Below are 498 nucleotides of genomic sequence, written 5' to 3' on the forward strand. Positions count from 1 at the left end.
GCTCGGAAGAGGCGTGACGGCAGCGTGGTCTGCAGGGAGGGGACGGGGCCTGGCTGCCCCCTCGAAGGGGGGGCTGTAAACACGGCCCGGGGTTGGGGAGGTTGTGCAACGAGTCCAGCTCCGCCGTGGGGCAGCTCCAGTGTCCGTAGGGCAGTGCTGGCGCTATGGGGCAGCTCCCACCCCGTCCTGTTCCACCGTGGGGCTGGTGTTTGTCCGTGGGGCGGCTGCAACTCCATCTGTGGGGCAGCTGTGGCCCCCCACCCCCCCTTTTTCCATGGGGCAGCCCTGACCCGTCCGTGGGGCAGCGCCGCGGGGCGGCTCCGACGCTAAAGTGCAGCTGGGTCGGTCGTGTCGGCCGTAAGGTGCTTGGGGGGGCGCCGGAGGGGTGCCATGGGGGAGCCGTGGGGCTCAGTACTCCTTCACCATCTCCACTTCACCCCCAGGGCCATGCAGCGAGTAGCCTGGGGGCGGGAGGGGGGCAATAAGGGGGTCAGTGGC

Source organism: Haliaeetus leucocephalus, unplaced genomic scaffold, assembly GCF_000737465.1.
Source record: "Haliaeetus leucocephalus isolate CR32 unplaced genomic scaffold, Haliaeetus_leucocephalus-4.0 Scaffold83, whole genome shotgun sequence".
In the NCBI taxonomy this organism is placed as follows: Eukaryota; Metazoa; Chordata; class Aves; order Accipitriformes; family Accipitridae; genus Haliaeetus; species Haliaeetus leucocephalus.